The sequence below is a fragment of the Gracilinanus agilis genome, chromosome 5 (genome assembly GCF_016433145.1).
Source record: "Gracilinanus agilis isolate LMUSP501 chromosome 5, AgileGrace, whole genome shotgun sequence".
NCBI classification, from domain to species: Eukaryota; Metazoa; Chordata; class Mammalia; order Didelphimorphia; family Didelphidae; genus Gracilinanus; species Gracilinanus agilis.
In genome coordinates, this window is record NC_058134.1 from 60,068,743 (window position 1) to 60,095,078 (window position 26,336).

Below are 26,336 nucleotides of genomic sequence, written 5' to 3' on the forward strand. Positions count from 1 at the left end.
TATCCTCCCCCTAAGAGTAGTCAACTAGCTACCCCTTCTCCTTTAAGATTCATTTCATCCAGATGTACCACTCTATAAATATTCTGAAGACAATTCTCTGCTAATCATAGGTCAATTTCCCCCCCCTTATTTCTCAATTAGTGTAGTACCTTACAATTTTCTTCTTTTCTTTTTTAGAAATATTTTTTCCATGGTTACATGATTCATGTTCTTGTTATCTCCCTCTCACTCCCCCAGCCCCCTAGCTGACACGTATTTCCACTGGTTTCTTCATGTGTCAACGATCAAGACCTATTTCCATATTATTGATATTTGCACTAGGGTGGTCATTAAGAGTTTACATCCCAAAATCATGTCTGCATCAACCCATTTGTTCAAGCAGTTGTTTTTCTTCTGTGTTCCACTCCTGCAGTTCTTCCTCTGAATTTGGATAGCATTCTTTTCCATAAATCCCTCAGAATTGTCTTGGGTCATTGCATTGCTGCTAGTACAAAAGTCATTACATTCAATTTTACCACAGTGTATCAGTCTCTGTGTACAATGTTCTCCTGGTTCTGCTCCTTTCACTCTGTATCAATTCCTGGAGGTCATTCCAGTTCACATGGAATTCCTCCAGTTTATTATTCCTTTGAGCACAATAGTATTCCACTACCAACAGATACCACAATTTGTTCAGCCATTCCCCAATTGACAGGTATACCCTAATTTTACAGTTTTTTGCCCCCATAAAGAGCTTGGCTATAAATATTTTTGTACAAGTCTTTTCCCCTATGATCTCTTTGGGGTACAAACCCAGCTGGATCAAAGGGCAGGCAATCTTTTACCACTCTTTGGGCATAGTTCCAAATTGCCATCCAGAATGGTTGGATCAATTCACAACTCCACTAGGAGAGCACTAATGTCCCAATGTTGCCACATCCCTTCCAACACACATTACTCTTCCCTGCTGTCATTTTAGCCAGTTTGCTGGGTGTGAGGTGGTACCTCAGAGTTGTTTTGATTTGGATTTCTCTAATTATTAGAGATTTAGAACACTTTCTCATGTGCTTATTGATAGTTTTGATTTCTTTATCTGAGAATTGCCTATTCATGTCCCTTGCCCATTTATCTATTGGAGAATGGCTTGATTTTTTTGTACAATTGATTTAACTCCTTGTATATTTGAGTAATGAGACCTTTGTCAGAGGTTTTTGTTATAAAGATTTTTCCCAGTTTGTTGTTTCCCTTCTGATTTTAGTTGCATTGTTTTTGTTTGTACAAAAACTTTTAAATTTAATGTAATTTAAATTATTTATTTTACATTTTGTAATTTTTTCTAACTCTTGCTTGGTTTTAAAATCTTTCCTTTCCTATTCTGTGTTCACCTAATTTTCTTATAATTTCCTTCTTTATATTCAAGTCATTTACCCATTCTGAATTTATCTTAGTGTAGGGTGTAAGATGTGGAAGAAGGGATCCTTACTCCTCTCCAATACTGCTCCCTCTTCTTGTTCATTTAATCTTTACTTTTGCTGAAGGCTACCCTTTGAGCATCTTTTTATACATATTTCTCATTTTTTTCCTCATCCAATAGCTAACTGGTTTCCAATAAAAAATATTCAGATTTTTTCAATCTTAAAAAATAAGTCAGAGAGACATAAAAAAGTCAGTAGATTCTGCCATCCTCTAAAAAGGCCATTTTTGTCTTTGTCTCTATTTGATCACCTATTATTCCTTCCTTAACACTTTGTGGTCCCCCTTCTATTCTAACTAATCTGCTGAGATTGCTCTAAGAGAACTAAGAGCATCTTTATTGCTAGGTCCAGGGTTTTCTTAGTCCTCACCTTTTTTTGACATCTCTGAAGTATTTAACATTGTGAACCATTCCACTTTCTGGATAGCTTTCTTTGATCTATTTCCATCACTTTTGCAGGATTTCCACCCATGGCCCACTATGTTACCAATGGATTTGCCCAGGACTGTGACCTATTTTCCCTGTTCTCTTCCTATCATCCTTCTCTTTCTTCCCACTCTCTCTAACTTTCTCCCTAACTCCCCCTGCCCATCTTCTTCTCTCTCTTTATATATCTATATGTCACAATGACAAATATGAATATATCTCAAAGATCATTAGTATGGATTGGCATTTTCATTGATAAGAGATTAAAACCTTTTGTCTGAGTAATGGATTTTTCCAGAGTTAGAAAGCTTCACTCTTATGAGTTTTCTTCATCTCCCTTCATTTTCATTGAGCTCTTTAGTTTTGTTGGGTTTTGTAATCACTTAGAGTGCTTCTTCTTCCAGCTTTCAGAAAAAAGATAGAAGATGCCAATCCAATTTCAGGTTGCTAAAGAAAAAGATCCTCAGAAGAAGCCTGCATGAAAGGAGCTAGTAATTCTCATAATGTCATTATCTCCAGCTTGCTACCCTAGAGACTTCAGGGAACTTTCCATTGCACGAAATCTAGGACTCTCCTTTCCATTGAATTACCTGGCATAATGACATAGAGTTCTGTGTTTGGAGTCAGGAAGACATCTTCCTGATTTCAAATCTGGCCTCAGATACTTACAAGCTCTGTGATCCTAGGAAAGTCACTTAACCCTCAGTTTCCTCCTCTGTAAAAGGATCCAGAGAAGGAAATGTCAAATTAGTATTTGGTAAGAAGGGAGTCAAGCACAAAGATATATATATATATATATGTATGTATGTATAATAAACACTCATACATAGTATAAAGCTTGGTCCTCCTTTCACCTCAATTAATAAGCAGATCAGAAGTTTATCTTGAAACTGAAAAACATATCACATATATGAAATATATAGATGTGTGTTGAAAAGTATATATGTGTGTGTGTATATATATGTAGATGTGTATATACATTTAATTCTAGCCCAGTATTCCTTCTCTTTTGACTCCAACCTCCTGATTCCCCAATTGGAAAGAATAAAAGTCTTTCTTCCAGAAGGAGGAGGGGAAAAGAGGTCAATTCTGTGATCTCATCAGCTCACATGGAATTAATTACCATCTTTATGCTGATAATTCTCAAATCCTACCTTTTTTTTGTCCAATCTCTTACCTCCAATCTCACATCTTCAACTGTCTTTCAGACATCTCAAACTGGATGTCCAGTAGACATTTCAAGTTCAATTTGTATAAAATAGAAATCATTGTCTTGTTTTACTAATCTGTCTACCCGCCCTTCCCTATTACTTTAGAAGGAAGTACCATCCTTCTAGTCCCTCAAGTTTTCAACGTTGGTGTAATCCTTGATTCTTCACTGTACTTCATCTCTATTGCCAAGGCCTGCTGATTTCACTTTTACAACATCTCTTGAATATACTCCTTTTTTTCCCCCCTCTGACACTGCCATACTGCCAGTGCAGACCATTATCACCTCAAACTTCAATTGCCTGCTGAAGAATTTGCCTGTCTGGTCTTTCTCCACTCCAATCTATTCTCCATTAGCAACAAAAGTGGTTTTCCTAAAATTAAAGTCTGACCATGTCACCCCCCATCTTTGCAATAAACTACAGGTCTTTTTTCCTATTGCATCCAGGAGATGCAATTTTATATATAAAATTCCTTGTGTGGCATTCAAAACTCTTCATAAACTAGCTCCCATCCTACCCTTCCAATGTTCGTATACTGTGTTACCCAACAAGTACTTTTCAATATAGTGACATTGATGTTCTGGATGTTATAGGAACAAGACAATCTCTTGTCTCCATAATTTGAATAGTCGTTCTTCTCCACTCCAATTACTGATGCCCCTGACTTCCTTTAAGTCCCAAACTAAAATCCCACCTCTTACAGGAGCTCTTGCCCAGCCCTTCTTATTTCCAGTGCCTTCTCTCTGTTAATTATCTTCTATTAATTCTGTATATAGCTTATTTTGTAGATATCTGTTTGCTTGTGAGCTCCTTGAGGGCACAGACTATCTTTTACCTCTTTTAACTTGGCACATACTTGATGCTTCATAAATGTTTATTGAATGAATGAATGAACCATTTGTTTCATTGGTTCATTTATTACCTCTATGAAAATAATTACCAAATGTTCATATCCAGAGCTTTCTCTAGATCTGAGTTCCAGTCCTGCATTTCAAGTTCACAGTTAGAAATCTCCAACTGAACAAGTCATTTGTTTCTCAGACATGAAATATCTAGCAACGGAAACTGCTCTTCTAAACTATCAGTAAACTAGGTTTACAACCTAGGTCTAATTCTCACTTCTTTATCATCTTTACTATCACTCTTCCCACCCAAGTATCTGGGCTTTTACTACTCACTATCACTTATATCTATCCCTTTATCTTCACTCATACCAGAGCGATCCTAGTTCAGGGTCTCATTATATCTCTATTTGCAAATAGCTTTCTAACTGGTCTCCCACTGCCAATTTCCTCCATTTTTTGTCAAATTGTTATATGTAAAGTACAGTTCTGACTGTGCATTCCTTTGTTAAAAAAGCACAAGTGGGTCCTATTGTCTCTTGTATCAAATATAAATCTTTTTGGGGGGTCTTAATGATCTGACTCTTTGCCTCCATTTTATCTTTCTGAACTAGATTTTCCAGTCAAACTGACTTAATTGCTATTCCATATTCTGTCTACTTACCTTGGAAAGGTTATTCCTATCACTGGAGTGTTCTCATTCCTACTTCTCTCTCTTGGAACCCCTTGTCTCCTTATATCCCTAAAGGTCAAGTACCACCATTTCAAGAGATCTTGCCTAATTCCACATGCTTTTTTTACCTCATATGTTTCTCTTTGTCTTTATTGCTTTTATATCATGTATTTTATCCATGAATGGATAATGTATCCCTGCAATAGGAGCTCTTAACTTATTTTGTATCATGAACCCTTTTGTCAGTCTGCTAAAACTCTCTTTACTCAGAACTCAGAATAATGTTCTTGAATGCAAAAAGTAAAGCTAATTATGAAGGTAGAAGGGGAGAAGAAAGAAACAAGCATTTATTAAACTCCTCCTTTATGCCAAGTATTACCTAAGTGTTTTATAAAGAGTACCTTATTTGATCCCCAAATCCATCTTGTGAAGTACTTGCTATTATAATCCTCATTTTACAAATGAGTAAACTGAGGCAGACAGGGGTGAAAGTGACATGCCCAGGATTACACAGCTGGTTATTGTACAAGTCCAGTTTTGAATTCAAGTATTTTTGCCTACAATATGCCATGCAGTTATCGACTTACTAAACCAATTCTATTGAAACATGCTCACTGTTCATCATTTTTTTTTAAACCCTTGTACTTCGGTGTATTGTCTCATAGGCGGAAGAGTGGTAAGGGTGGGCAATGGGGGTCAAGTGACTTGCCCAGGGTCACACAGCTGGGAAGTGGCTGAGGCCGGGTTTGAACCTAGGACCTCCCCTCTCTAGGTTGGGCTCTCACTCCACTGAGCTACCCAGCTGCCCCCGTTCATCATTTTTAAGTTACCTTTTATTTTTATTTTATATATAGCATATATATTTTATATATAGCATAATGTATGTAAAAAAAAAAGGGGGCAGCTGGGTGGCTCAGTGGATTAAGAGCCAGGCCTAGAGACTGGAGGTCCTAGGTTCAAGTCCGACCTCGGACACTTCCAGCTGTGTGACCTTGGGCAAGTCACTTGACCCCTATCGCCCACCCTTACCACTCCTGGGCTAAGGAAGGTCCCTAGCCCGGATGAAAAAGGAGGAGGGTTGGGCGTGGGGCTAGCAACCCCACCCTGTAAAAACTACATCTGCTAAAGAAACTGCAACCTAAAGTAGGGGCAGCTGGGCTAGCTCAGTGGATTGAGAGCCAGTCCTAGAGACGAAAAGATCCTAGGTTCAAATCCGGGCTCAGACACTTTCCAGATGGGTGACCCTGAGCGACCCATTGCCTACTGGTTGTTGCCCTATGCTCCTAGAATGGAGTCCCAGGATAAAAAAAAAATAATGTATGTAACATTATGTTACAACAAGCATGTAACATGATATAATACACATGATTTTTGTATGTAATAAAAATTAATAAATTTGTGTTACCAAGAGAAACAGATTTTCACATTAGTTATGTCCAAAAATTTGTCATATTCTTTCCTTTTCTTTCACTCCTGCCCCTCACCCCCAAATCCTCCTCTCAAGAAGGCACGTAATATGATACTGATTGTACAACTATTATCATCTAATACATATTTCTCTGCTTGTCATGTTGTAAAACACTAGAGAAAAATTCATGAGGGAAATAAAGAAAGGTATTTTTCAAGCTGAATCTGGAATCCACCTATTCTTTCTATTCATGAAGAATTTTTTTAAGTTCACAGTTTCAAAGTAAAAAAACAAAACAAAACTCTCACGTACAGAATTATTTCCTTGAGAGGAGAGACTATATCACTTTCATCTTTGTGACACCAATGACACATAGCAAGTACCTAATAGATGGTTTTGAACTCATGAACAATTTCAGAAAAAAGTCCTCACCAGTGTTACCCTGGTTAATAAGGACATAACAAAAATAAAACAAAACAAAACAAAAGCAATCAAACAAAAAATTCATTGGGTTAATGCAAGTTCATGCCAGTTTAGAGCATTGCAAGGGGACTGGAGGTGATGATGATGCTTCCAGGTTGCTATTCTATCTACTTGTTCTAGGATGTCTTGCCATTATGCCCCTTCTCAAACATCTCCTCACCAATATGCCCAGTAAACTATAGAATGAAGTATAATGTTTCTTTTGCCATCCGTCTTGTTGCCAGAAGATCCCAGAAACTGAATCTTTTCTCCCTCAAATTTGTATCAGTTTTTTGGCAAGCACAATGAACTCATCTATTCTTTAAATTATTTTGGGATGGTTGAGACTCTTTCTCATAACTATCCCTAATGATGAAGCTTCAAGTAATGACTTTCCCCAATATATTTAAATTAATTAGATTCACTGTTCAGCCCAGGCTCAGCACTCACCCTGTTCCAAGCAGCCATCTGCTCTTCTTATACAGGCTGTCTCCCTGGCCTACCAGTCTCTTCAGAACACAGAGGGGGTCATGTTGACTTTGGCCCAATAGTTTTAACTCCTGCTTAGTTGACCCATCTCCACCCTGACCTCCCCCACCCCCTGAAATACATAGACACCCCCCACTCCACATCTACATACACACACTGAGTCAGTTTTCATCTAAGTAAATGTTGTTGGGTTTTTTGTCCTAATAATAAACACCAAAAAAAAGTATGTTTTGATCAAAATCTCTGAATCAGTGAATTCATGCAGAGATAGATTTTAATTTTATACAAAAATTTAGCTCAGCAGGCTGAGCTGGTTTCTTAAGACTGGAAAAAATCTTACAAAGGAACACTAAATATGTGCAATGCTCTTGTATATTTAAATGGTTAATTAGAAATTAAAAAGAATCATAGGATTAGAGAATTAGAATGAAAAGGGCCACAGGATCACAGATTTAAACCTTGAAGGGATTGTAAAAGTCTTCTAGTTCAATTTATTTTACATATGAGGTCCAGGGACATTAAGTTAATAGATCAATCAATAAACACTTATTAAGGACTTACTATGTGCCAAGTATTGTGCTAGGGATATAAAAAGAGGCTCAAAACTTTCTGTTCTCAAACAAATATAAATAAAGTGAACTTTGTACCAGATAATAGGAAATAATTATAAGAGGGAAGCCACTAGATTTAAGTGGGGTTAGGGAAGGCTTCCTGTAGAAGGTGGAATTTTAGTTGAGACTTAAAAGAATGCAAGGAACTCTGTAGTTAGAGGTAAAAAGGAAGAGGATTCCAGGCATAGAGAACAGACAGAGAAAATACAGAGAGCTGAAAGAGGGCATGTCTTATTTGTGGGATAGTCTGTAGGCTCATGTCACTTGATTAAAGAATATATGTTGGGAATAAAAGTGTAAAAAGACTGGAAAGGTAGCAGAAGTGTAAGTTGTGAAGGGTTTTGAATAATAGCAAATTTCATATTTGCTTCTGGAGGCAATCCAGAGTTTATTGAGTAGGGGAATATAATGACTGTACTTGTACTTATATGAAAAAATTACCCCAATTGCTGAATTAAAGTTGGATTGAAGTGGGGAGAGACTTGAGACAGGCTGACCCACCAAGAAGCTATTACAATAAATTCTGTGAGTTAATAAGTGGCAGAAATGGGATTTAAGTTCATATATTCTAACTATATCCTGTGATCTTTCCATTCTATACTTCAGCATTTCAACACTTTCATTTTGAAAATGAGGAAATTCAAGTCCAGAAAGTTGGATAACATGGCCAGGGTAACACAGCTAGTAAGTGACTGAAACAGATTTGGAATTTGGGTCTCCTTGATTCCACATCTATTATTCTACTCACAAAATCACATCCCTTAAAAGTATGTCTGCTATATGTATCTGAGAGTGAGTGTGTCACTCTAAAAATATAAACCTGAAAGCAATTATTGAAAATTGCTTCTGACATATTTTTCTTGTTTATTTAAAGATCTTCAGATCACTATAGGTCCCTTTGCTTAGTACTGTTTTTTCTTTCTTTCATGAACCATATACACAATCAAATTTCTATATTTACCTCCAGTTCCTACTGTTTGGAGGTAACAGCAATCTCTGGAAGTCATCTTTCATTGAATTCATTAACATTCATTCTTCTTCTGTTGCTTTAAGGTGCTGAGAGACAAACTTTCGCAGGTCTTGGCATCAGTTGTCTAGTGTGTATTGGCCCCTCTTCATACCCAGTCTATGTTTTGAGTACATGGTCAATTTTATTGGATAAATAGAATATATTCGATGATTACCAGTGTTCATATTTCAAGACACCGAATTCTTCTCTAGTTTACAGCTAAGGGCTTTTATTTTCGTTATTATTATTTACATCTCCTGCCTCTGACATTTATTCTCTAGAACTAACATAGGCCTGAATGAGAATGGCAAGCCATCTGTGAATAAAGGGCTCATGTGGACTATGCCTTCCCATCCATTTTGTCCGTTGGATATTTTTCCTTTTATTATCCCATATGGTTGCATCTGTATGCAAATATGTATGAGCTGTACTCTAACAAAGTCTGCCTGAACCCTCCAAACTTATTTGATTATAATTAGTTGGCTTCCTTTCTTGTTAAACAAGTCTAGCCCCAGCCTATGTTAGGGGTTTCTGATGAAGGAATAATTCAATGTATTATTTTTCCAAAGCAAAATGACCTCTGAGTCCTCTCTGAGGTTTGCCTCCAACTACACAGGCTGACTGATCCTTCCCATGAGTTAGTTCTGGTCTGGGAGTTAGGATGAGCATCTTCAAAGGTACAAAGATAAAAAATATTCTTCCCTGGGCTTCCTAGACAGCCCCTTAGCTATTGTTGTTCCAGAGGGATGTTTTAGTAGCCTGGAAGAATGATGAAGCATAATTTAATGGATACTTCAATGGGAACCCAAAAACCTGAGTTCAAATGCTGACTTAACCATTTACTAGCTTTGTCACCATGAGTAAGTCACTCAAATCCTGATACCTAACATTGTTTGCTTTATCTATAAGAAGAGGATAATTGTACTTGCTCTACCAACTCATTAGGGTCACAAAGTCACAGATTTAAAATTAGAAATGGTGCATAGGTCACATAATGCCCCATCTGTCCAAATTCCCATTTTACCAATAATGTGGTTTTTTTTTTCTAATATCATGAAATACATGTTCTCTGACTCTAAAGCCAGCACTTTTTGAATGGGGATAGCTTGATGAGGAGGAGGAGGATTGATTAGTCAGTAAATTAACAAGCTTTTGTTAAGTACCAGTTATTCTGTGCCAAGAGCTATGCTACTGCTAGAGACAGTGGATTTACATGATGTCTTAAGAGTTGAAAAGCACTTTACATGTTTTCTCATTTGATCCCCAGAACAATTTGACAGATGAGATACTGTTATTATCCTCATTTTACAGATGGAGAAACTAAGATGCAAAAGCTAGGTGACTTTGCCATATATGTGAGTTACTAGTATCTTGGCCAGAAGTGGTAGTATGTGGGCAGCTGTGAAAATAATTCAAAAAAGCATATTTAAAATTATATTTATTAAAAATTTGTATCTTCTGCCTCTGACAAATTCACAGTAAGGCAAGTAATATTTACATGTATATATTATGTGTATGTGGGTATATATGAGTATATAATATAACTATATGAGCATATAGTTATATTTACAAACAATATATTATGTATGTTGTCCTATGCTATTTATAACAATATTGTATGTGCACAACATATATAAAAATGTATACATGTAAAGGCATATGTGTCTATTTTTGAAATACCACTAACATGTCAAAATCAAATTGAACCTTCAGGATATTTTCTTAAACTCAGATAAAAGAGCAGCACATATATCCATGTTCTGTTCTTTATAGCATTGTTTCATTAAATGCATTAAAATAAATTTGTTTAGATAAGAGTTTATGATGGGTAAGAAGCACTATTTGTTTTGAAAAGTTAATGTGTTTTCTGGGGAAGATAACTATATTTTATATGCCTTTTTATATGACTTTTGAAATTCATGATTTAGAGAAATAGTCTATGAGTTGCTTATTTTTAAAATTATAAATATGCTTTTTTAAAATTTTTGTTCTATGGACAAGTGGTAAAAATATTGTGAGAGCCACTCTCCCTCATCCCACCCTGGAGTTTGGCCCCATTTTGCACTAAAACTCAATTAGTTTCTTTATTTGGACGTTGTATTTCTGAAAACAGAAACTCTCTGTGTTTGAAGAGAGAATAAAAATATTGACCTTTTTGCAAAGCATCCATAGAAGCCATTTCCAATCACCAGCATCTGTAGGGTCTGACCAGCCTACTCTTTAGTTTTTTTCTATAAACCCAAAGAATAAAAGTCTCATTAATGCAGCCTCTGCTGACTTTGAAATTGAGGCTGTGAGGAAACCAGTGTGTTGCTGTTTAAAACATGTTTTGTATAGTGTGTTCAAAAATGTTTAAATGTTCAGAAAGAAAAATGGCCTGGTGCCATGAAGAACTCAAATTTGGAGGGATAAAATGGGCTGGTAGGAAGCACCTTTGAAACCAGGGGCAAGCTTGAGGTAAGAAAGGAAATGATTGTGTGTCAATATCATATTTATACTTTCAGATGGAGCCAAAGAATGTTGTCCCAAATACTGCACCCACCGCTAGAGATATTCAGATTTACTAAGGGGTTACTTCTTAACCTTTCACTACAGAGAAGTTTAGTGGCCAAAAGAGTGAATAGGAAAATTATTTAACGATCCAGAAGATTGGTTACCCAGGTAACAGTTATATTCTAATTGGAAACTAGGGGGACTGAATTAGTCAAGAAATGAAAGCATCAGCAAGAAATAGAGAATTTTTTCCCCTTTTTTCATCCTCCCCTTGGACTTTGCAGGAAGAAGGAAAAACGAAAGACAAGGACCAATTTTAAAAAGCCTTTGGAGTGGAAGAAGCCACAGTGAGAGGCTAGATGTCTTTGCAAATAGTAATCCTGAGGAAGTTAATTAGAGGCAATTAACCCAATGTTAAAGAGAAATTCTTGAAACCTCATTCTGATTGAGGCCTTTGATGCCGAACTTGTGCATAGCCAGCAAGAGAAAAGTAGGAATCAGCAGGCAAGTCTTCTTAGACCCCAGAGCAGCTTCTCTGGAAAAGGCAAGGGTTGGGGGGATGTGGGGGAAAACTAGCCTGAAGAATTCTGACACCACAAGAAGATTTTTGAGTATATCCTAATAGGTCCTGGGAGAGTCTCCACATTTCGATTAAATAAAGCAGAGATTAATTAGCTGCATGTTAGTTTTCCGAGTGCATATCATGGTGTCATACAGCTGGGAGTGTAGTGGACTTCAAATCAAGAATACCTTAAGTCCAATCCTCTCTTACACATATACAAAATGTGTGACTGAGAAAGTCATTAATGTAGTTTAGCTTCACTCTTCTGTCATTGGGGATTATTGTAGCACCTACCTCATAGAGTTGTTGTGAGCAACAAATGAGATAATAGATATAAAATACTTTGCAAACCTTGTAATGGTATAAAAAGTCTTCTCTTTTTTGTTTATCTTTTCTTCCTCCTCCTGCTTTTCCTCTTCATTCTCATCCTCATCCTCTTTATCTTTCTTGCTCTCCTTCTCCTTTACTACCACCAACACCACCACCATCACTGCTGCCAATGATTACTACTATTATAAGTGCCTTGACTGCCACTGCTACTACTGTTTCTTCTACTATACTCTAAAGATATTTTTAGACTTTTTTCCCTGAAAGATCTTTCATTTCAATGGAGAGAGTGGAGGAGAAAGGAGATAGGGACACAGAAATACGAGACAAGATGGGAAATGATGGGGACAAAAGAGAGATCCACACAAGCTGTTCTGGGAAAAAATGACATAGATATGCTTTGTTTCTGAAGTGACTGATAAAGGTTTCAAAGAATGAGAATCACTTGAAGTGATGTTAGAAAGAAGATAAGGATTTCGAGGGGTAAAAAGGAGGACAGTGGAGTCTAATTCAGTGGAATGACCTGAACCATAGAATGGAATGCCAAGAATAAGAAAAAAATTTAGCCATCCATTTTTCCTAGAATGTAGAGTACTTGAAGGAGAGTGATATAAAGGAAAACTAGAAATGTGGGTGGAAGCTAGATTGCTGAAGATGTGTAGTCTCTGGCTATGGAGTTCATGGATTTCCTTAGAAGCAGTAGAGTTTCTGAAAATTTAGAAGAGTGGTAGAGGGGAGAAATATGGTCATATCTGTGCTCAGGGAAAAATGTTTTTGCAGCTTTGTGAACAATAAATGGAGAAAGGGAGGGATAGGAGTCGAGAAGACTAGTTAGGAAAAAACAAGTTGGTTTGGCTAGAGGTGAGGGGATGGGAGCCCAAACCAAGGAGGTGAGGGTGTAAATATCAAGGAGATGATTTTGAGAGAAGTTGTGGAAGTAGAATCAACAGGATGGATTGAACCTGAATTGTAAGGAAGAATAAAAGTTACCTTGTGGTTTTCAGAACTGGTGACAAGGGTTGGTTGGGGGAATGTCTTCAAAAGAAATAGGGAAGTTTTGAATAAAGAATAGTTCAAGCATGGAAACAATAAGATCATTCATTCAATTTCAGATATCCAGAATATGCACACAGAGTTTCCCCTATTGGCATTTGGCCTTACATGATTGAAATTCAGGAAAAGACTTGATTTGGATATAAAGGTGTGGAATCCATTCAGCAAACATTTTTTACAAACTTACTATGTGTCAAGCACTATGCTAAATGTTGGGCTTACAAAAAGAGTTGCTGTCAAAGAACTTAAAGGCGCTTACATTTGTACAGAGATGAATATTGAACATGAAAGCAGAGGAAATCACCAAAAATATATGTAGAGAGAGCCAAGAAAAAAATGCTTAGGAAAGGATAGGAAACCTTGAATTATTCAAAGTGTAAGAAAAGTCCCTGAAGGATTGTTTTTTTTTTTAATTTTCTTTGGCTTATTTATACTTGGAGAGACAATTTAATAGATAGGCTGTTTTATTTTGCATGCTTACTACACTTTTGTTTTCATTTTATGTTATTTATTTTCAAGAAAGATATATTAAATTGGGGCAGCAAAGTTGTAAGGTTGTTAAAGTGCCAATTCTGGAATGAGGGAGACTCATCTTCCTAAGTTCAAATCTGGTCTCAGACATTTACTAGCTGTGTGACCCTGGGCAAGTCACTTAATCTTGTTTACCTCAGTTTACTGATTTGCACAATGAGCTGGAGAAGAAAAATAGCAAACTATTCCAGTCTCTTTGCCAAGAAAACCCCAAATAAAGTCACAAATATACAGTCAGACATGACTGAAAAATAATTTAACATAAAAAACATCAATTATTAATTTCTTTTAAAAAATGCACTATAGGGGCAGCTGGGTAGCTCAGTGGATTGAGAGTCAGGCCTAGAGATGGGAGGTCCTAGGTTCAAATCCAGCCTCAGACACTTCCCAGCTGTGTGACCCTGGGCAAGTCACTTGACCCCCATTGCCCACCCTTACCTTCCACCAAGGAGCCAATACATAGAAGTTAAGGGTTTAAAAAAAAAGACTTAAAAAATAAAAAAAATGCACTATAAAATGAAAATAATATAAACTCAAATCCTCTCCTTCCTCCAAGACACTACACACACACATGCACACACACACACACACATACACACACACACACGTAAATAACACGTTATTCAAAGGTCAATTCCTTAAAATTATTAAGTTGAGATTTGGGTAGAAAAATACAATTTCAGATTGCTTTAAAAATTTTTGCTTCTCCATGTTTACTTCTGCTTTATAATATATCTTTCTTATACTGGTATTAATGCCAAGTTATATTCTGGCAGTGGTACATGAAAGAAATAGAATGTGACTTAGAGAAACTGAGAACCAAATGCAATCAGTATATTAGAAAGCATTTATTAAGCACCTACTTTATGCCAAGAACTATATAATTGTTTCGGGTACCAAGAAAGGCAAAAGTCAATCTCTCTTCTCAAGGAGTTCCCAGACTAATGGCAGACATGTGAAAAACAACTTGGATATAATCATGAGAGTGAAGGCACTACCATCAAGGGAGAGCAGGTAAGACTTTTTGTAGAAGATAAGATTAAGCTGAGACATCAAGAATGTCAAGCAAACTAGATGGATGAGACAAGGAGGCAGAGTTTTCTTGGAATTGACAAGATTTGCAAACTGATTGAATGTGGAATATGAGGAAGACATTAAAGGTAATGCAGCTTTTGGGAGACCAAGTAGGTGGTGATTCCATTGATAGAAATAGTAAAGTTAGGGGGAGCTTGTTTGGAGAAAAGATTAAAAAAATCAATTTAGGGGCAGGTTGAGTTTAAGTTACTAATGGGATATAGTCCTGCAGCTTCTGCACCTGTTAGAGGACATTTGACCCAGAGCTAACCAGGCTTCTTCATCCTGGTCTTTTTTTCACTACATAACCATGCTATTTTCCTCCCCCTTTCTCACATCTTACCTTAGGAGCTATCCTCACATCAGCCCTAAATTATTTCCAGAGTTATCTAAACATACTGTCTTATTTTTCCTCTTATCATCCTTGTGACTTCTTACCATTAGCCTAAATGTTATTTTCCCCTCTTAAAATATAAGGTCTATGAAGCTCAAGGACTGTCTTGCTTTTGTATGTGGATCACAAGTATCTGGCATATAGTAAGTACTCAACAAATGATCTTTCTCCTTTCTAACTCCTTTTATGCTCCCTCCATTTTTCTTTTGCTCCCTTTCTTCCTTCCTTCCTAGTAGCGATTTTCACTGGGCAAGATGTGAAACTCAAGAAAATGGTCAGATATAGGTATGATAGTATTTGAGGCAGCTAAATGGTTGAGGCACTGGATCTGAATTCAGGAAGACCTGAGTTTAAATGTGACCTTTGACACTTATCAATTTTGTTATTCTGCCTCAAGTTCCAATCTATACAATCGAGATAATAATAGTATCTATCTTATGAGGAAAAAATGAGAATATTTACAAAGTGTTACATAAACCTTAATATTGGTATAAATGCTTATTATTAATATAGTCTACTTACAATGTAAATGCTTACTTATTGTTGTTACTTGAACAGAATGTATGCTTTAATACAGTGGTTCCCAAACTTTTTTGGCCTACTGCCTGCTTTCTAGAAAAAAATATTACTTAGTGCCCCCTGGAAATTATGAAACTATTTATTGAACTCAGAATAGAATGTAATACAAAAATAAGTGTGGCCATCACCACTCCCTGGATCATTGCAGCAACCACCAGGGGGCAGTAGCGCCCACTTTGGGAATCACTGCTAATCCATGGAACCTGAATGAAATAATCCCAAGAAGAGAATGTAAGAGAGAAGAGGGCCACTTATAATCTTCAGAAACATTTAGCTGAAAGGATCCTGATGGAAAGTAGGAGTCTACAAAGAGATACAGATACATTCATTAAAGAACTTGGAGTAGAGTGAGATTGTGATGTTATAAGTATAATCACAATAATAGTGATCACAGGGTAATAAGAAAAATCACAGCAGTTCCCATTTCTATAGCAATTTACTGTTTGCACAGTGCTTCCCATATATCATCTCATTTGATCCTCACAACATCCCTGTAAGTTAGGTGCTACTATTTTCCTCATTTTAAAAGTGAAAAAAATTGGTCAGAGATGTTAACTGATTGTGCTGAAACAACTTAGGCAGTGAGGAGTGTTTGAAGCAAGATTTGAATTCATTTCCTTCTGATTGCTCCAAATCTGGTACTTAATGTACATTGTCACCTAGCTAACTCAAGACAATTCAAAAATATCCCAAATGATTTGGCAAAGTTATCATCCATGCCAAATGGTGTGGAGATTTTAATGAGGAAAGAGACTAATTTTTAAAACTCTATTTGATTAAGCAACTAATGTGTCTTTGGTGGCTTCTGTGATAATGATTTCAGTAGAGTTTACAGGGGCAAAATTAATATTGTGAGGAGTTGAGAAGAGAGTGAAGAAGGGGAGGAATTGCAAAGAAATGCTATTTTTTTCTTCCAACTCAGACATCATGATTTGAAACTTCCTTTTTTTAGTTCCTCTCTATTTGGCTGCAGTAATGTAAGCTAGGATGAGATCTGAAACTATCTCTAGGGGGAAATTGATGAAGTCTTTGGATAGGATTACTTTTAGTGCCTACTGGCTGGCCATTCTCTTATCTTGGTGGAGCATTTCCTCCTTTTCCTTCTCAAATAGTGGCTATTGATGCACAGAGAACAGTGATTTGTGTGTGCTATAGAAAAAAATTTGCCTCTTCTCTCATCTTGACATGAATTCCAATAGACTGCAAAATGTGTTTTTAAATACTGATTGGAATCGAAAGAGATATTTTTTAGGATTCTTTGTCAAGGCTTTTACAATTTGTGTAAATCACACACACACACACATACACACACTTATACATACACATGCACACAGAAACCAACTGATTTTTAACTGCAGAAGATAACAAAAGGAACTTTCAGTCCTAACATTCATGTATCTGTGCTTGTGTGAATGTATCATGTTAATGGGTATTCAACCTCTTAAATATTTTAAGATAACCACATCCCAGAATTCCTACCTGACCTTTGTAGACTTATAAAACACAATGTTAGAAACAGAGATCACAACTGCCGTGGGAGTTTAAGGTACAATCTTGAGAACATGAAACTTCTTACATTCAATTTCATAATGTTGCAAATCAGTAAAAATGGGAGAAAGGATGGAAGGGAGTTGAGTAAGAAAAGAAAAAGACAGCCATTTGTAGTGGTTCTGCCTAGAAGACTGAGACTGCTAGATCATTTGAAGTCAGGAGTTCTAAAGTATAGACAGTTATTTTTTAAATCAGTTTTCTGATTTGGCATTAATATAGCAAGTGTCCCAGAGCAGATGGGCCTCTAGGTTGCCTAAGTAAAGGGCCAACCAATCTAAGTTGGAAAAATGAGATCAAATCTCCTGTTTTGATTATTAGTGGTTTTGAGCTTTTGCATAGCCCTGCATTTCCCATCCAGACAAGATTTATGGTATTTAAATTCAAAAAAGGAAAAAGAAAAGGAATTACATAACACTGCCAGTGGTCTCTGGCAAAAGTTGACTAAAGATCCTAATTATATTGGAGTCAAATGAATTCTGATTCCCCTTTCATTTGGTTGCACCTTTGTGGATTCTATTGATTAGTCCAAAGTAGAACTCATCAGCTCTGCTTTTTTTTTACTTTTTTAAATTTTTATTATTACTGTAGAGGCAAAACTCATCATCTTCCTAGTCCATTTGACTCACAATCTAAAAGTCAACTTACATTCCTCATTATCCTTCACTTTTTATACTCAAGTTCATGCCAAGGCCTATTGGTCTCACTTCTGCACATCTCTCATATATATCCCCTTCTCTCCTCTGAAAATGGGACTACTCTAGTATAAGACCTTATAACCATACACCTCCATTATTACAATAGCCTGCTGGTGGGTATACCTGCTTCCAGTATTCCCTCACTACAATCTATCCTCCTGTCAGTCACTGAAGGGCTTTTCCTAAAACTCAGATATAACCACATTAGTTAGTCAGTAAGCTCCAATGGCTTCCCATTGCCTCCAGAATAAAATACAAAATGATGTTTGTCATTCTAAGTCTTTCACAAACTAGCTTTCTCCAGTCTTTGTAAGGTTTCTTATATATTATACTTCTATAAATACTCTTTGATTCAATGATATTCATCTCCTTCCTGTTCCACAAATAAGATACTCTATTTCTTGGCTCTAGGCATTTTTTCTTCCTGTCCCCAATGCCTGAAATGCTCACCCTCTCTTGTAGCTTTCAGATTTTTCATCTTTCTATGTTGCTTATGTCATGATGGGTTCTGTTTGTATTGTGGAAGTCATTATTGTTTACCTCATAATGACATGTTGAAAAATGGTGTTTTTTGTGTATATGGTGCCACAGGCAAACTTTTCACATGTCCTCCTTATTTCAGTTCAGATTTAAGCATGGATATGAGCCATGAGGAAATAGTTAAAATTAAATCCTCTAAAATATTTAGTCTGTGTGGCTTTAGACTTTTAAACTGATAAACAAATTCTGTAAAAAATCTGGTCCTCTTATTTTTTTCTTAAATCTAACGTTCTTGGTATTTTTTCACTACCTTTATAGAAATATGACTTTCCAATTACACAAATCTTACTTTCTTTATGTATCATGCTGAAATTTCTCAATTAACATTTTGGCATGAATTATTGTTGTCACTGCTTGAGTTCCTGTCTACATGCTATAGTGGTCTGAATCTCAGGTCATGGTAGAGAGCTGGTATCCAAAGAGACTAACAAGTGCCAAGGGTAGGGAATGGTACAAAGAAACAGCAAACTGAGGAGCCACAGGTATCAGAAATAGCCCAACCATGGGTCAGCAACACAATGGGCAAAAGACAGAAATATACACAGGACCTTCAGGAACCTGTATAGGCCAAGACTCAGCATTGAAGAAGAGTGTCAGAGACAGAGTACCAAATAACCTAGGAGATGGGACAGTAAGAAGGGATAAAGTTCTAGGGCAGTGATGGTGAACCTATGGCGCGGGTGCCAAAGATGGCACACAGAGTGCTCTCTATGAGCATGTGGCTACCCTCCCCTCTTCACTGCCCCCTCCAGAGTTCATTACTAGAAAGGCAGAGGTGCTCAGGTAGAGCAGCTCTCTTTCCCCTCCCCACCTGGGCTGAGGAAATTCCTCACTTCACCCATCCCTCTGTCCAGGAGCCCAATGGGAGCATTTTCTCCATCCCCTGTGTGGGGTTGGTGGGGAGTGGCATGCCCAGCACTCAGTGGGGGGGTGTTGGATGGGGGCAGGGCATGGCACTCTGTCTCTAAAAGGTTTGCCATCACTGCTCTAGGGAATTCTAAGGATCATAGCAGGCCACAAAATCAAACAACCTAAAAGCCTACTATAAACCGGACATTATTTTAGGTACTGAGTATATGAAGACAAAGACAAAATAGCCTTTTACCTGGAGGTAAATTATATGAATTATATATTATATGAAGTAAACCAATAGTTATTTATATATACATATATGTGTGTAGACAGACAGAGAAAGAAGAGAGACAGAGAGAGACAAATATATATATCTATATCTATGTCTATAGATATATAGAGAGGGAGAGAGATATTTGAAATAGATACAAGTCTTTTGGGGGAGAGGAGGGCACTAGCAGCTAAGGAGATAAGAAAAGACTTCTGATCAAAGAGAAACTGTAGGAATTCAAGGAATATGGTAGTACTTTGTTCCATTCAGTGTTAAGGTTATTTCCTTCCTTCATTTAATATATGAATATTAAATGCTATTTGGAAAATGAAGAATTGCCTATATGGTGCTCCCAAATGAATGAGGATCGTTAAAATAGATTTTTTTCACCTGTTTTTAGATTTTTCTTCATTTTTTTTCCTTTGGTAGAAGCCAATGATCAAAACTGGAATAGGTTAGTGCTTATACAGTCAGAAAATTGGAGATATCTGTCTGAAGTGAAAAATTCAGAAGCAAATATTAGCATTGGTTCTTGGTAAGTACAGCCTGACACCTAAGCATGTAATCCTTGAGTGTCCTTTGACTCTTTATCTTCTTCAATCAATCAAAAGGCATGTATTAAGCATTTTTATATGATAGGAACTGTGCAAGTTTCTGAGAATACAGACATAAAAGTAAAACAGTACCTGTTTTTATAGAGATTATAATTTAACAAGGGGGTTACAGTGTGTGTGTGTGTGTGTGTGTGTGTGTGTGTGTGTGTGTATGTGTTAGTTAGCCCCCTCTTAATTCAGATTCTATGTTGAGACAAAATGGAATAGTCACAAGTCACTACAAGGAAGTCACAAGTTAATATTTTGTATTAACATATACAGGATATGAAACAAAGATACAGCAGTACTTGCCTCCTCTGGCCTTGACATCCCTGTCTCCATCTGGAAACATCATCTGAGTGGTTAGTCATTCGAGTATGGTCACTCACTTGGTTTGAGGCATCCACCAAGTCTGAGATACTCTAATTACATTTGACTTGGTCATTTTATGCTTTCAGTCTAAGAAACAGCATTAGTGAAGCTGAGACCAATTGGGTTGTATTCAAGAGGAGGAAGCTGTATCAGGATCATGGAAGACAAGGCAGGAATACATTATATAAAAATGATTCCAAATAAGTGATAGCTGGAGGATCAGGAAGGGCTTCATGTAGAAGATAATGGCTGAATTCCGAAAACATGAGATGTTGGAAAGTGGATTTAAAGAGAGATTGTATCTATTGCTAGATAAAAGGCAAGGGGATGAGAGATGGAATGTAAAATCTGAGGAACTGTAGGAGAGAGAGTCTGTATGGACTCACAGTGTGTAAGAAGGGGAAAAGAATGTACGAAAGCTGGGAGGGTAGGTTTGGGTCATTATGGAGGGTTCTAAATGTTAAAATAATGAATTCATATTTTATCCTAGAGATAATAGGAAATCATTAAATGTTATTGAATATAATGGTGTCATTGTTTAACCTGTGCTTTAGGAAAATCCTTTTGGCAGCTCTAGGGAGGACAGACAAGGAAATGATATGAAGTAGTGAGACCAATTAGGAGACTATTGCCATAATCCAGGAAAGAGGTGATGAGGCGCTGAATTAGTCCCATGCCTATGTTAATGTAGCAAAGGAATCACACCCAAAAGGTGCTGTGGAGACAAAAATGACAAGATTGTACCCAGTCCTAATCGCAAGTTGTTCTCTGTCTTTCTGAACTAACCCTTTCTAATTGTTGTCATCATTAGCCAGATTGGCCAAGTCTGAATCAGAGCTTGCCTGGTTTATTGTACTGATTTCTGAGCTGGTCTCTCTACTCTGAGTTTTTCCCTAATATAACTGACTTGCAACCCCACTCCTTGCTTTTTCCTCCTGTATTTCCTCCCTTGAATGCTGTTTATTCAACAAAAATGAATCACGTACTTACAGTTTCCCTCTATATCTCAATGATTATTCAATGATTATAGTTATTTCCCTCACAGCCCTCCAAGCCATTTTCCCTATGTACTCTCTTCTCCTCCCCCATAAATCCTTTACTCAAGGTCTTCCCAGACATCAGAAGGTCTTTCTCTAGATCTCTTGAAACCACAACACTCATTAGCATAACACATACACACACACACACACACACACACAAAGTTACTAAAAGCAAAAAAGAATGCTCTTGGGTTAGTCACCTTTGCTCACATAATGAAACACCAAGTAGAAAAGGCAGCTAATAATTTATGGAGTCTTATGCTGGCAGTCCCATGGACTTGCTGCTTTGGGAGAAGTTACTAGTCCTAGGGACTAGCTGCTGTGGAGAAGGGAGGAAGTTCAGAGGAGAGCAAGAGGAGTCCTAAATGATAGGCTTGGAATAGTGAATCCCCAGGGAGCCATATAAAATGAGAAAGGCATGATTGCATAATAGATAACAACCTCCAGGGCAAGTCTTATCTCTGATACTGGCTATGTAAGCTGGAAAGTGTCTGCCTCTGAGGGCTTTAAAGAATCTCTAAGTTATAATACTACTACCACTAATAATAATTATAAATGCCAACATTTATATGGTGTTTACCATGTATCAGGCACTGTCAAAAGGGCGATAAAATTATTATTTCATTTGACCCTCACAACAACCCTGGGAAATAGAAGCTATTATCCCCATTTTACAGATGAAGAAACTAAGGGCAAGCAGAGGTTAAATAACTTATTTAAGGTCACACATCTAATAAGTGTCTAAATTTGGAATGCACTAAGGTCATCGTGGATCCAAGCCCAGTGTTCTACCACATAGTTTCCCTGAAATGTAAGGGGACATTTCCTTCACCAAGGTTTCCCTGTGACAAAGCAAAGGTACATTTCTACTACCTATATCTATGTAACCATAATGTCATTTGCAGTAGGAAATGTTTCTTTTCTTGCTTTGGTTCATTAGCATCATTGCTTTTTAAATTCTCTGGGTCCTTTTGATTCCACAAGTTCTGGTTAGGTTTACCCTGAGCAATATCAGTAATATATTCTACATTAGGTATATTTAAAAGAGCCAAAGAACAAATTATTCAAATTGGCCTCAATTCCCCTCCTCCAGCATAATTATGTGATTTTCTTTCTTAGGGCATAGAAAAATACAAATGCACTCAAATATAGAGATGATCATATGAAATAAGGTCACCTTGCTGCCCTGAGTTAACTGAGAATTTCACATTGGTATTAATTATAAAATACATGGCAGGAGTCCTAAATGAATACGTGCACCCGAGTTCTTTATTTTCATGTTGCTCCCAGGTTGAATTATTGGTGATGCTTCAGTTACAATTCCTTATACTTCTTTATTTAAATGAAATGCTATTTTTAAGGGATTTCTGGGAACTGGGCTGTTTTCCCTAGTATATCCCCAAAAAGAATCCATTACTTAGGAAAATACACTTTCAGTCATCAAGTGTTTCTATAAATGAACTCTTCACACTTTGCTCAACCTTGGCCAAAGTACTCCTTGCCCCAGGCCTCTTCACTTCAGAATAATAATTATCTATAAAGAGGAAATATTCCTAGACTTCATTAATTTAAATATATATTCTAAATGCAAGTCACTTTGAAACTATGAAATAATTTATTCTTATTGTGGGTTGGCTTGCACTTTGATGGAAGACCCACTCTCACTGTGTCACCTTTTATATCCTTCTACCTCTCCCTGACCCAATTCTATCATCTGCAAAATGGGAATGATAGTACAGCTGTGCATTATAAGGATTATAGAAAGAAAGAACAAAAGATGGTAAATGGCATTTTAGAAAGAAAGGGGTCCATTTATAACACTTTTAGTGACTGTTAGGAGCCAACATTTCATAATAGAACCAGATGCATCATTCAGTATTTGTGTCAGAATGCATAACTCAGGACAATCCATCATGCCTACAGTACAACACCTTGAGTCCTAAGAATGGTGAAAAAGTTTTTTTTTTTAAAACAGGAAGAAAAATAATTTAATAATTGATCCTATAGGCTAAAGCTTTTTCATTATCAAAGGGGACCCTTAAGCCACTGAAGTCATTACAATAATATGTACATATTTGTGAAGATAATTACTTTGTTTTAATCGTAATTGTATAAAGACATAAATAAGTTAACATCTAGTAGCCTTGTAGGCTTTTCAATTCAACACTAATTTAACATGGGGATAGAAAGGAGGTTGGAAAATATATACTTATCATTTAATAGATACTAGAGTTTACCACAAAGACTAGTTAGTCCAACCCAGACCAGATAAATAAAATGATCTATCTAATATCTCACAGGAATTTGTACAGTTTTTCCTTAAAGACTTCCAGTGTAGGAATCCACAACTTCCCTGAGACACTAGTTTTCCATGTGCCTTTTCAATAGTTCTAAATTGTTATAATGTTTTTCCTCTCATTGAGCCTAAATTTTCCTCCTTGTAATATCCACCCATTGCTACCTTCTGGTTAAAATTAAACTTAATCTTCCACACGAAAATCTTCCACATTGAAGACAACTATGTGTTAGTCAGTTGCTTTATTTCTGACACTGTGTAAAGTGTTAAATGTTCTTCATACAGTCCCCCTTTTCTTCTCTTATTGATTGAACATTCTCATTTTTTAAAACATCTTCATTTGCCACGTCCTTGATCTCCTTTCCCATTCTGGTTACCCTCTTCTCGTTATTCTCAAGCTTATCAATATCTGTCCTAAAATGTAATATCCAGAACTGAACACCATATTATGTTTGCAGTCATCCAGGGCAAAGTACAACAGCCCTCTTGGCTCATTATTCCTAAATATTCCTAAAATAAAATTTTGCCTTTCTAAATGTAATCCACAATCACATGGTTGTTTTGGTTGTCATGTCACAACGCATACTTGCTCATTTTCTTCTATAACCTTCAGATATTTGCATTGTAAACTAGAGCCCCATAATGTCATTTTGGTCTTAGGAGACACTATTTAAAATCCAAATATAAAACTACATTTGCATTCTTCATTGTTAATTTCAACTTTATTAAATTTGGCCCTATGATCTGATCTCTAAAGATCTTTTAAAGCCTGCCCTTTTCAATACGTTCTGCTCTCTCATTTTACAAACAAGCAATGGAAGATACAGAAAGGCATAGGCATTTGTTAACAATTAACATACTTCTAGATATTGCAAGATATAGGAATTAAATCCAGGCCAATACTCTTACCATTACATGGCCTTTAGTAAGAAGTATAGGGAAACTTTACCATTTTATTGAATCATATCTTTGAGCTTTTATTATGATATTCTGTCTGCATTCCTGCCCTGTTCCATCTGCTAAGGATCTTAAGCATACAATCCAATTAAAACTGTATTGATTTTTGTCATTCATGTGTACTCAATGCATAGCTGCATAGAAGAGGAAAAGGAAAGATAAGTTGAAACCAAAAGAATTGCACTATGGAACAGAGGGTCATGATTAAATAAGGGGCCAGCATTTGATTTACAAGATGAATGTCACTAAAGACTTTTGAGTTATTCTGATATGATATGGATTAGCATAGACTAAGGAGGAAAGCTAGTATTATGAAAGACTGAGATTAGCACTCCATCTTCCCTTTTATCTACTATGTGACTAAATGTCTAACTGACAAAGTTGAAAAATAGTTGTAATAATTTCAAATTAATGTTAACTCATATTTACTTAGATATGAAAAGACGTTTCCACTCCAACCCTTGACAGAGGCATAAGGTCCATGAATATTGTACATTACTTGAGGTAGCTAAGAGCTTAGTGGATTAAGAGTTAGGCCTAGAGAAGAAGTCTTGGGCTGAAATCTTTCCTCAAACACTTCCTAGCTAGGTGATCCTGGGCAAGTCACTTACCCCCCATTTGCTAGACCTTACTTCTTTTCTTCTTTGGAACCAAATATAGTATTGATTCTAAGTTGGAAGGCAAGAGTTACTTTTTTATTGTTATACATTATAACATTTTCAAAACTGTTAAATTTATTGATGAACTATGAGAATTTTTTCCTCCTTTTTTCTTTTTCTTTTTTTGTCTTTTAAAAATAGTATTTGTTATACGAGATGATTCTCTGGTAGGAGGGGAGACACTAGAGGATGTTACTTACATAAAAACAAATAAACATAAATAAAAATCATTTATAACATGCATTAGCTTGACTATGAACAATACAGCAGCAGTAAGAAACTATGAAAAAGAAAATGTTAAACCTCGGTTATTTATAGTAGTTTCTTTTAGAATATTATTCAATCAAAATGAAACTGCCAAAATTAAGTCAGATGACTTCGGTATAAATACTGTGATTTTTTTTATTTGTATGACCTTGGATAAGTCACTTATATTCCTTAGACCTCAGTTTCCCCATATGTAAATGAAAGAGTTAAGAGTAAATTAATTCAGATATCCCATGGTAGCACAATAGATAGAACTATGGACTCATAGTCAAGAAGACTTGACTTCAGATTTTGCCTTAGATTCTTACTAGCTGTTTCATCATGGATAAGTCATTTAACTTCTATTTGTATCAGTTTCTACAATTACTAAAGGGAGATAATAGCAGGATCTGCCTTACAGGCTTGTATCAATTAGATAATATTTTTAAAGCACATAGTACAGTATCTGGCACATAGTAGGTGCTATGTAAATGATTAAAGAGATTATAAATCTAAATCCAGGGTATTATTCTCCTCTGAGAAGGAGTATACTTTAATGTAATTAAAGTAATGACTTAAATAGATGTCTTAAGCAGCCAAGTGTAGCAAATAGAGAGTTGACTTCAGAATAAGAAAGATCTGAGTTCATCTCCCATCTCTATCAAAT

The 26,336-nt window shown here is 36.4% G+C and overlaps 1 protein-coding gene across 1 annotated transcript in view; it reads left to right on the plus strand.

The window, feature by feature from the left end:
- MALRD1 (MAM and LDL receptor class A domain containing 1) overlaps positions 1-26,336 on the plus strand; it is an 892,965-nt gene that overhangs the window by 547,658 nt on the left and 318,971 nt on the right.